The 11391-nt window shown below is 46.8% G+C and overlaps 1 long non-coding RNA gene across 1 annotated transcript; it reads right to left on the minus strand.

Annotated features, from left to right (window-relative positions):
• Window positions 1-1072: 1072 nt before the first annotated feature.
• Window positions 1073-7833, minus strand: LOC116668166. The gene is made up of 4 exons (XR_004325234.1): window positions 7597-7833; window positions 4889-5006; window positions 4539-4602; window positions 1073-4285 (listed from the first exon to the last, which is right to left on the minus strand). It is a non-coding gene; the product is annotated as an uncharacterized LOC116668166 (long non-coding RNA).
• Window positions 7834-11391: the final 3558 nt, after the last annotated feature.

Raw genomic sequence — 11391 nt, forward strand, 5'->3', positions numbered from 1 at the left:
ATAATGCCTTTTCATGAGGCTAAATTAGCCCTCAAGTAAAGGCTCCTCCAGCCCCATCGTAACAGCTCTACAAAACAAGCCCAAAGGGATCAAGCTGACTTGCAAGTAACTTAACCTCTTGCCAAAACAACTTCAATATCCTTAAAGAAAGATAACGAAATTCAAAAACAAAACATTAAAAGTGTTCAGCATACAACCATGAGCCACCAGACATGCCTATATAATTACATTAGATACAACCATATAGAAAAAGGGTTAGTTCTCCCACTTAGGGGAAGGAAAAAAAACTGGAAAAAATAAAACTGGAGAAAAAAATGATTTATCTATATCTGTAGATGGATGGTTTTTATATATATAATATATATAGTAAAATTTTATATATGTGGTTTTTATATATAAAATATATTTTTGAATATTATTTATATATAATATATATTATTTATATATATAAATTTACAACCTTAGAGTAAAATGTGCACATAATGAAGAGAAAAATGAAACATACTAAAAAGAGTCAAAAAATATGAAAACGAATGTATGTATGTATATGCATAACTGGGACATTGCACTGTACACCAGAGACTGACACATTGTAATTGACTGTACCTCAATTAAATAAATAAATAAATAAATAAATAAATAAATAAATAAATAAATAAATACATAAATACATACATACATACATACATACATACATAAATACATAAATAAATACATAAATGGAGTCAAAAAGAGGCAAAATGAAAAATTCACTAGGTAGGAGTTGCAGCAGGACAGACACTGTAGAAGAAAGGTTGAGTATACATGAAGACATAGCAATGAAAACTATCCAAACTGAAGCATTCAGAGAAGAAGATTTAGAAGAAGGCTCAGAGCATCAATATTCCATAGGACAATATCAAGAAGTCTGCTGCATGTGAAACTGGAGTTCCAAAAACAGGACAGAAGTGCAGAGAAACAGTTTTTGAATGGCTGAATTTATTCAAAACTTTATGAAAATTATAAAATTATAAAAATGCATAGATGCAAGGGTTTTAACAAACCCTAAACAAGATAAATGCAAAGAAAACTGCACTAAAACACATTATAAATACATTGATGAAAAATCAGTGATAAAGAAAAATGTTAGGCAGATAGCAATAAGATACATTATATACAGGGAACTAAGAATAACGACAGACTTTGTCAGAAATAATGCAGGAATAAGCAAACAAACTTGGAATGACACATTTGCAAGACCAAAAGAAAAGCAAATGTCAATGTATAATTCTATATCCAGAGAAAATTTTCTTCAAACACGAAGGCAAGATTAAAACTTTCCCAGGCAAACAAAAGCTAAAGAATTTTTCACTACCAGACATGCACTACAGGAAATGTTAACCCTAATTTTGACCAAAACATAATTAAACAAAAAATCAGTAACAGATATCTGTATTCAGAAACAAAGCAATTTACATCTAAATAATACATGGGTTTATTGAAGAGATCACAAGTTAAATTTTTTAAATATTTTGAGTTGAACGACAATGAAAATACATAACCAAATTTGTATATTTTTAAGTCATAAAACAACACATAGAGGGAAATTTACACCTTTCACTGCTAAGATAGGAAAAAAGGAATAAGATTACAAACAAAGCTAAAAGAAAAAACAGTAAATTAAATCCAAAATAAAGCGAAGAACAGAAAAAAATAAAGAGTGGAAATCATGTTCTGATAACACATAATAATAGAGAAAAATTAATAAAATCAAAACCTGGTTCTTGAAGAGGGCTAGTAAAATTGACAAACCATTAGATACACTGATAAGAAAACAGGAGCGAAGTCTCAAATCACAAGTACCAAAAATGAAATAAGGGACATCACTATAGATCTTATCAAAACTGAAAGAATAGTAACTGAATATTATTAATAATAATATGCCATTAAATTTGACAGTTTAGACAAAATAGTCCAATTCCTTTAAAGACACAAACTACCAAAATTAACACAAAAAAGAAAATCTTAATCATCTTGTATCTATTGAAGGAATTAAATTTCTTATTAAAAATTTCACACAAAGAAAACTCCAGGCCCAGATGGATTCGCTGGTCTATTCTACCTACTTTTTCTCTTTTAGATAAGAAATGATAGCAATCTTACACAGGTTCTTCTGGAAGATAAAGGAGGGAACACTCCACAACTCATTCCTTGGAAACAGTTTTACCTTGATAACAAAACCGAAGACATGTCAAGGAAAGTCAACTATAGGCTAATATTCTTGTAAATGTAGATGCAGAAATCCTTTGAAACACATTAGCAAATCAAATTCGGAAATACATAAAAAGATAGGGTTTATCTCAGAAATGCGAGGTTACTTTAACCTTGGACCAGTTCCCTCAACAGCCAGCGCACATTGTCACATCCATCCCATTAATGGTGATAAGCAGTGAACTTCCCCGGAACTCCCACCCTCTTCCCCTCGTTCCCTCTACAGGAATTCCTGGAGGCCCTGGGCTAGGCTCATATTAGGCAGTGAACGTCTGAACTGAATAAAATCCCGCTGCTCCTTTAGTACCTTGTCACGCAGTGTAGACGCATGGTGCAGCTGTCAGGAAGTGTATGAAAGAGGAGAGGAGTGAGAACCAAGGGGAGGGGAGGGAGTCATTCATTTGGGGGCCCAGGGGAGAAAGACCAAGGGAGGCCGTGGAGAGGGAGGCATTTGATTTGGGCCTTGAAAGACCAGCAGGTTCAGAGTATCCCATCACATGTCATTTAATTGATGTGCCTCCAACTATATATGTTCAGAAATAAATAATTTTTCACCAGCAGTATAAGCAGTGTATACAGATTTTCCCCAACATACTTCTGCATGAGTGTCTGATTGCAAAAGATCCTGAGTGAGTTTGTGTTTTCTCAACTCAGCCTTAGCAGCAGGTGGCAACTTCAGAACAAGAGCCTCTGTGGGATGTTACGCTATGCATTTGCCAGGAGGAAAAGCTTGGAGGGAGGGGGCAGTCTGGGCAAGGGGACCAGCAGCAACAAAGCACAGAGGCGTGACAGGCATGTAATCTCCAGAAGGAAGTCGGAGGGGGCTCCTGAGGCCGGAGCACCAAGTATGGGCAAGCGATGGAGAGGGAGGGGCAAAGAGCAGACTTTAAACTCCAGGGTAAAGAGTGTAAAATGTACTCCAGAGGTCAGAGGTGCTCACTGACCTGCTGGCCTTGGCCTTGAGATGACTAAGGAGCCAGAGCGGGGGGGGGGGGGGGGGGGGGGCAGGGCCAAGTCGGCCCCTCCCCACTTCAACCCGGAAGCTCTGCTGCTATGAGTTTGAGCTCTGAGGGCTCCATGTCAGGTCCTATTTGAGAAAAAGGGAGGTGAGCCTTAATGGTAATATAAAAATATATATAAAACCTTTGAGTAAATTACATTTAAGGCCCCTTCTGGCAGTATAGATTCTTGGCACACAAGATGCAGGCTGAGGAAGACCAGTCTCCTGCACACAGAGCTCCAGCCGCCGGGATGGAAAGTTCTGGGCAGCAGGGGGCCCCAGAGCCTAGAAACTGCCACTGCTGATTAGAATCTCACCACCCTCCTTCAGGGGCAACTGGAGACATCCAACTGGATTATACCATCCTGAGGGACAGGGCGGTGCCCCTTTCAGAACCAAGGACCCGCTGGGACAGAGTAGATCCAACAGGGACACCGCCCGTATCACCTGGTTGGGGCTTTGGATGGAAGTCAGCCCACCACTCGCTGCAAACTCAGCTCCCATGGTGGGCGCAGTAAAAATGCTGCTGTTAAGGACAGTGTTTTCACTTCTGGGGCCCCGGGCCTTCCCCTGCCACCTTCTTAGTGGATTACTTCGGGCTGAGTACCCCAGGACAAAAGCCCTGAATCACCCTCCCAATAACCCGCCTCCTGATAGATGCTAACTCACTGCAAGAAGCCAAGGGCCCTCACTACAGGGAGTTTGCACAGAAGTGGAAATATCTTTAACACCCTATTGATGGCCATGCCCCCCATTGCTCGGTGACACAGCTGAAACAGTAAAAGGCATTGATTTTCCAGAACCGAGCTGTGAGCTCGCTATCAAGGAGGGTGGGGGCCACAGTGCAAGAGGGCAGTTTTACAATGAAATGATGGTTATTGTTCTCCTGGTAGCGTTTTTCCTGTGCCTCCATGGTGGACGGCTCTCCGAGTAACAGCAGATTTGTATTTCATTAGAACACTTTAGTCAAAAGATCAATGATGCTCGGGGAACCGCTCTGCTGGTCCACAGCGGGGGATGAGCCTGGTGAGAAGCCTGCAAAGAACCAGCTAAAATTAGGCAGCTGCTGACAGACGCTGGATTCGCAATCACAGCACATCGATTTCCAGAGTGACGCTGAAACCCAGTGACTCTAATTGGGCTCCTTGTTTTGTCCTTGTGAAGAGGGACCTTTCATAATGAAGTGGTGCTTCTTTTGTAATGAAGTGGTTCCCTCTCTGGGGAAATGGAGCTATTTGAAGGCAGGCTCAAGATTTGACAGCAGCCCCTAAGGAAAATCAATACTTACTCGCCCAGCTACTGACCGGCTGAGTGACCTCTGGGGTCAGTCTCTCTGGCTCCATTTTCCTTGTCTGTAAAATGGGCACAACAATGAAACCTCATCAGAGGATTGCTCAGAGATTTGATTATTTAATTCATGCGAGGTGATGGGCACGGGCCTGGCACAAAGGAAACGCTGTCTGGTGACCATTATTGTCCTCATTAAGCATCATTTACTCCTGGACACTCACTGCACGCCCCACATGCACCGTGTGCCTCCCAGACCTCATCTCACTCAGTCCTCAAAACCACCTCGCAGGGCGCAATTTCCATTTCAGGGATGAGGGGACTGAGGTCCAGGGAGCCTCAGTGAATTACCAAGTGGGTGATGAGGTGGCAGGTCTGGGTTTCAAGCCTGGATCGGTCTGATGCCTCCCGCTACTCTTTCTTCTTGCTACTCGAAGTATGGTCCTTGGACCGGCAGTGTGGGCATCACCTGGGAACTCGTTAGAAATGCAGATTTAGGTCTCACCTCAGACCTGAGGGATGAGAAGCCGTAGTTTTACAAGCCCCCCGGGGGCTCCTATGTTCCTTTCCCTCTGAGCAGCCTGCCCTGACCCCCAGAGCATCAGCCCACCTCCTCATCCAGCTCAGTTCCCTCTCTCTCCCACAGCACGTCCTCCTCCTCTTCCTCTGCTCTTCCTCTGGCAGCCACCCGGCCACGCCATCTTCCCAGGGCTCCTCCACGCCCAGGCCCTTCTCATCTCTGCCTGACAACCTGCTAGCCTCTTCCTCCCTCTGGACTCTCAGCATCTGTACACCTGTCAGGAAGTGGCTCCTCTCGAGACCCCCTGCCAGTTCTCCTGCTGACACTGGTCTGTGACACTGACTCCCCCACCCCCCAGCACCTCACTCCTACTTCCCCACCGTTCTCGTGGGTTTTCTGATAGTTTTGAGGGGCAGCACAGTTCAGGGAGAGGAGGACCAGCTTTAAAGTGAGACAGATCCGTGTTTAAATCCAGGTATTTCCAAGCTCTTTGCAAGTTATTCAGTTGCTCTGAGCCTCCATCTCTTAGGATAATGGTATCTTCCCAGCCTACTGGGATAATAGAGGGTGGGGTGGAAATAAACTCATTCCTTCACTGTAATAGTGAGCGGTGAAAGCGGACCAGACCAGGGGGAGGGCCCGGGGAGGGCCCAGGGAGGGGAGGCTGGGGAGAGTTGTCTTCCTTCCTGTCCTGCTCTGTGCCCCCGGGCCATCTCTAAATATATCCAATCTGACCCCCTGCCAGGCACGTGGTAGGACTGCATCCTGGCACTCTTTGGCTGGATGATGTGACCAGTGCTGGCCAGTGAATTGTGAGCAAGAACATTACAAGTTTCTAGATCCAGCATTTAGTTGCTTATGTGAGACCTTCCAGAGCTCACATTTTCCTCTGGCACACATGTGAGGTGGTGGCCCCTCTGTCACCTGAGGTCCCTGGGTGACCACAGTAAGCAGAGCCTCCCCCACCGACATCAGTTGCCCTGATGATGCTGAGCGGGCCAGGGATGGGCCTGGGGTGGCGATGGGTCAACTAGCCTCTCGATTTCAGCACCAGGCACTTGCTTTGTACCAGGCCCTGTGCTGGACACTGGGGCACAAAATGAATGAGACAGACCTTGCCCTTGGGAGCTTCATAGTCTAGTGGGAAAATAAGGTGTAAAATAACAAAGAAAAATGAGTGTAAAAAAGCACATGATAAACAGGAAGGCGCTAAGGATAGGGAGAGACGGTGTAACACAGGGGTTGGTAGCGGGCTGTGGACAGCCTGCATGCACAACACAGCTCTGCCACTTCCTGGCAGTGTAACCAGGACCAAATGGCTTAACATTTCTGTGCCTCAGTTTTCTCATCTGTCAAATGGGGTGGTTAACAGGCTTGCTTCATTGGTGTGTTGTGAAAACACTGGCACTGTTCACAGAAGAGTGACTTACACAGTAAGAGCTTAAAAATATTATTTACTAGAATTGTACATATTAATATCTTATGTTTTTATAATGGACTTGGAGACAGCCGAAAAGAGGACCACAGGATGGTGAGGTGATTCAAAATTACGTCACCATCAAGGATGTGTTCAGTTAGCTATTGCCATCAAAAGCCTTGGGAAGAAGAGTGACCCCAAAAGTCAACAGCTTGAAATGACGGTCCCAGGAGTGGGTGTGAGAAGAAGCTGGAAGGAGACTTAGAATCCTGAACCTCAGCTTCAGCTGAGCCACTCACTAGCTAGATGGTCCTGGGAAAGTCACCTCCCTCTCTGAGCATCAATTTCCCCCAGGCCTCCTCTAGTGTCTCTAGCGATGTTTATAGCACAAATGTTCGAGAAGCACAAAGTTCCTGGGACCAAGTCAGGCCAATGACTCAGAAACCTAGAGAGCTGCGGATGGCACTCATCCCCAAGCAAGCGCCTTCGATGCCCCAGGCACGCTGCTGTATCACAGGGAAGAAGGCAGCACCCTCACCCCCAGGAGCACACACCGGGGGACAGAGGGGTCATACAGGGGAGAAGTAAACGACAGAGGAGAATGGAAGGCAAGGATTCCTGTTCATTTTTGTTCAACGCCAAAGCCCCAGTTTCTAGAACAGGGCCTGGTGCACAGAAGGGGCTTATTACCTTTCTGATGGTCATTGCTGCTGCTGGTGCTTTGACAGATGGAGGCCTGGGTGTTTGTTTTTGGAGCACAGAGGAACTGGCCAGGCCTTGGAGAGGATCAGGATGGACTTCCCATTGGAGATGGTGTCCAAGCTGAGGCCTGAAGGATCAGTGATCATGAGCCAGGGGAAGGGGCCCCCACCCCCGATGCTGCCCCAGGTGGTGGAAATCACACACGCATAGGACAGGGGTGAGAAAGAGCTTGCGCCTTCCAGGAGCTACCGGCAGCTCCGTAAGACTGCAGGGAAGCTAAGGTGTGCTCAGGTCTCCACCGTCAGTAACAGAGCTGGGATTTGACCTGAGAGAGTCCAATTCCTGAACCAGTTCTTATTTTATCACTAGTAGACTTTTCATATTAAGATTACTAGATGGAGACAAAGAAAAGAGACTTACAGATGGTTGAATCAATGACCGAGGGCCAGAGCTGTAGCTCAAATCCAGTCTGATCCCAGCACACACATCCTATGCATTATGCCATCCTGCCTCCCTTGGCGCCTACATGGAGATCACCTGTTGCCTGTGAACCACAGCCTCCGCTCAGACCCGAGGGCAGGGCGTGGGTCGAGGTCTCCCAGGGCTACAGGACGCCCCGAGCCTTCCTGATGGGCTCACAGCCCCACAACCGGTACCTTTAAAGGAAATGTCCCACTGGCCTGGGGGAACCAGTTGCTAAGTTTCCTCTCCTTGTGTTGGGACAGGTCAGGGCGGGGCCACCCTGCAGTGCCAGCCGGTGCCTCCCAGTCCCATGGGACCAGCTGGGCAGCAGAAGCACCAGATAGATTCAGTATGGGTCCCGCCCTGGGGAGTGGTCATGGGAGCCGCAGGGGATGGTGAAGGCTATGGAGGCCTTCCTTGGCAGAAGCCAGAGTAGTCTGTGCTGGCCCAGAACTTTACAGTTTGCGAAGTGCTGGTACATGCACACACCTCCACCGGAAGATAAAAACCTCCCTCAGAAGCAGGTGAACTGACAAGCTGATCCTTGTTTGCAGACCCCACCCTAAAAGGGGTGTGACCCACTTCCCCAGCCCCACTCTGGCCTCTCCAGTATTGCTCAGAGTCTCTGATGTGCCCAGCAGGGGTAGTTTTATACCTGGTGATGGAAAGAAGATTTGGGATGGCTGGGTACTGTGAGACCCCTCTGAACACCCCAGGAACATTGAGCAAAGAGCAAAAGGAAGACGGAAGAGGGCAGGTGTCCCCATGGGGTACGGCTGACAGGTAACTCTGTGGACACCTATAAGGTGTGTTTTCACCTGGGTCTCCCAGCATAGCGGGGGGAGACGTGAAGGAGGTCCAGCAGAATGAGACGGCTGAATACACGACACCGGACACTGGACAGAGAGTCAGCCGGAATTTGTCTCATATGCTCAGAGGTCGAGGAGGAGGATGCCGCCTGCCATGCAGGGCCACACAGGGGTTGCACTTGAGAGCAGAGTGAACCGGCAGAGGTTGTGGGAAGAAAGCGTTGCAGTAATAAGGGGAAGAGGTGATCACCCCCGCAGCCCCTTGTTGCTGTGGGAGGATGTAATTGGTTTATTTGAATAATTCTGTGTTGGCAGGGAACTGAAGCCCATTAGGCTGAGGACCAAGTGGAGTGTAGCTAGTCTGGCCCATAGCAGAATTAAATGGGTGAGGGGCCTTTCCTGCTGGGTTAGGGGGCAGATCTGAGGACAGAAGGGGAACCCATAGGGCCCTGTATGGCTCAAGGATGTCAAAGTAGCACTTGAATTTTGGGGTCTTACAGTACACACAAGGTCCAAGGTCTAGGGCATCTGAGATGTTTTACAGGAATTAAATTCGAAGGTCAAGTTCATTGCAGCAGACACTGTCAGTTCTCCACTCATATCCCCACGGCTCACCCCAGAGGTCACCGTCAGCTTTGGTAGTCAGTTCCCATTCCTGCTAACAGCTCCCTGCCTCACATCCATGTGTCTGTCTTTTTAAGGGCTCCCTATGTCTGCAGAACTGGCTCCGTCCACGGCCAGGGCAGGACACTGCCTCAGGAGTCAGAGGCTCCAGGGCATCTCTCAATTATCTGATAGACCCCTAAATTAGGGGGCCCGCGGAAGAGTGGGTTCTTGCCTCCCTCTGTGAAAGAATTCAAGGCAGAGACAGAGGAACACAGTGAATGGCTGTTTTGTTTTTATTGCTTAGAAGAGAGAAAAAAAGAAAGGTGCTCTAGCAGGGAGTCGTCAGCCAAGACGACCAGTTGAGACAGCTCCAGCCACGACTCAGGCCATGTGGACTTTTATGGGAGGCTTCCACCATCACGTCTTCCTTCTGGGTGTGATGGAGACAATCACCTTGTCTTCAGTCCTTGTACGGACTTCTTGTTTCTTCTCTTTGCATCTGCCTCCTAAGACTTAGATAAAATTGGTTTCTATTCAAGGCAGAGGCAGGGGTATGATCCTGGGGGCAATAGCCTTGGTAACAAAAGGAAAGTTGCTTTTAATTAGAATGCCAGCAATCTGGTGGACCCAGAGTGCCCCAGAAAACTGTCTCCAAAGATTCTACTCAGCCATAAACAAGAGACAGGAATTGGAGTGCCTTAGTTCCTGCAGAAGAACTTAAAGATATTATTAAGTTCAGACCTGCTAGGTATCACCTCAACTAATGAGCAAAGACAGAAATCAGGGGTAAAACTCTAAGCTAACCTGACCATCAGTGGGACAATTCCAAGATGTGTTCTACAAAGTGTCTCTCACAGGCACGCAGGCTGGTTTTATCTCCAGTTATCCACAGTGCTAAGTGTGGAGCTGGCTGGCACACTCTGGAGTCATAAAACCCCCACCCTTGGGTTCTCTGTGTGCCTGGAGCCTACTGACACCTTAACCCCCACTCCCTACCACAGGACCATCTGCATACTTGCATTTCTGCAGAATAAAAACATCTCTTGTTGTGTGTTTACCCTAAAAAAACTCATCACCCCAGGAGACAGCCCGTCTCACAATACCCTAGGGGACAGGTCTCACATCCTGCCCTTGTCAAAGTGTAAAACCTATTGTTCAGAGCCATCCCTGACAGATCTTAGCAATCAGGTACCTGTGCATGAACTGATCAGGCAGCCTCTACTCCTTGTGTGCGCAGCTCCCTCCCCCTAGTAAGAGACCCTGCACACCCATCCTGTGCTCTTCCTATGTGACCTGCTGCTGCCTATAGCAGCGTCCCTATTAAACTTTCCTAAACTTTTCTCGGTCTCTGGTAATTCTTTACCAAGCCGAGGGTCACTGTCACCATGTTGTGTGCCCACAATACTAACCTGCTCTTTAATGCATATTACACTGACCTTCCTTCCTTCCCTCTCTCCCCTCCTCACTCTCCGACCTGGTGTCATCTCCGAAATAAAGAAACTGCACTCAAGTTTTTAATCCCAAAATCATCTTCTGGGGAAGCCAGACCAAGATAGTCACTCGTGTTTCGCAGTGCCTGTCACATCATTTGTCATCTAGCGGAATTTTCATCACTTGTCACTGTAGCTGGAGTGCACCTCCCACTTTATGGACGGGGAAACTGAGGCTGAGAGAGGCTGAATGAATTGCCAAAAGATCAGCCCCTGTCCCTGATGAGCCAAATAACTCAGACACAAGGTCTTGGAGCTTAGAAGAGAAGAAGCAGCTTTATTGTTTTGCCAGGCAAAGGGGACTCACAGCGGGCTGGTGCCTTCAAAACTGTGGCCCCACCTTGGGGATGGGACAGGGTGGTTACACAGCCATAGCTCAAACAATGAAGCACTGATAACAATCAACAGAATCATTTTCTTCTCCTAAGACTCAGAGTGGCCTCATGGTGTCTCCAGGTGACCAGTTCTTTAGAGGCTAGTGGGTGTCACTCTTTTCATCTCTTTTCTAAGTGCCCAAGGCGTGGTCTTCTTGGTAATTCAGCCTATATTGTAATAGTCCCATGACCTTTTCCCTGGAGAACCACTCAGAGACCAAGCATGATTATTACTTTCGATTACTGGAATAAAGTAGGAACAGTAATAATAGCTTTAGTTTTAACAATCAGCCTGGAGCTGTGAGTAGGAAGCGGTCAGTCTGGCTTGCTGGCCATTTTAAGGGCAAGCGTAAGAACAAGCGATCTGTTAGCCTAAGTGCAGCCATTTTATTAACTCTCTTTTACTCTCTCTGCTCCAAACTCCCCACGTTTGGTTTGTTTGGCCTCACTGTACGTCTGGCACATGAACTTGTG

This window comes from Camelus ferus, chromosome 13 (genome assembly GCF_009834535.1).
Source record: "Camelus ferus isolate YT-003-E chromosome 13, BCGSAC_Cfer_1.0, whole genome shotgun sequence".
Lineage (NCBI taxonomy): Eukaryota > Metazoa > Chordata > Mammalia > Artiodactyla > Camelidae > Camelus > Camelus ferus.